Source organism: Pongo abelii, chromosome 13 (assembly GCF_028885655.2).
Source record: "Pongo abelii isolate AG06213 chromosome 13, NHGRI_mPonAbe1-v2.0_pri, whole genome shotgun sequence".
NCBI classification, from domain to species: Eukaryota; Metazoa; Chordata; class Mammalia; order Primates; family Hominidae; genus Pongo; species Pongo abelii.
Window position 1 is genome coordinate 81,659,806 of NC_071998.2, and position 927 is coordinate 81,660,732.

Sequence of the window (927 nt, forward strand, 5' to 3'; positions counted from 1 at the left end):
GGGTGTCCACTTTGCCTTTGTGGGTCCCAGAGTGTTCTTGGGAGCCCCCAAGTTTCCCACTCTCAAGGGCTCCTTGTTCTCCATTCTGCAAATGGTCTGAGAGTGACTTGAGGCCGAACTCCAGCAACCGAGCAACCCAGAGTATGGACTTCTTCCCCATAATTCTGCTCTGCTCTAATTGTCTGAGAGCAATTCTCTGCTCTAATTGTCTGAGCCTCCAACCAGACCCTCCCAGACCAATTGTTCAAGGTCTAATTCTCTACACAAAAAAAAGAAAGAAAAGAAAAAACCAAACCCTAATTCCGCAGGACTCTGAGCAGTTCTGTTTTCCTGATCAAATCTATTAATAACAAAGATCATGTATTATTAATCACAAAAATGCATCACATTAAATTACAAAACTTTACCCATCTTCTTCCTTACAATGCCTTCCTTCCTATATTGTGTAAAGCAAAGGATATATTTACAACAGCCACAGGAATGCCAATTTCCCTCCCCACTGTGCAGGAAAGATGGATGACTTCCCACAGCAGAGAGCCCACCAGCACGTCTCCTGGAGCGAAGGGACCAGGCAGTGTGTGGAGTGTGTTGGGGGGGAGATGAGTCAATTCTGTGCTCTCCACCTCCTGCTCCCGCTACTCTCTTAAGGGAAGCTGCTCCTCGCATGCTCGTCTCCATCATCTGGAACTCGAGGAGAGCTCTCCATCCACAGATGGGTAGGAAGAATGTGAAAAATCAGCCCTGCTATAATGAGGATTGGACTCCATTGCTGATAGAACAGGCTATTTCTAGGCAACACCAATTTCTACTCTCTTTTCTTTTTCTTTTTTTTTTTTTTCATTCATTCTCAAGGCTGCAAACATTTAGTGAGGAAATAAAAGTGAAACAGGAAGGATAAGCAGAGAGAGAAATCGACATCAGAGTGGA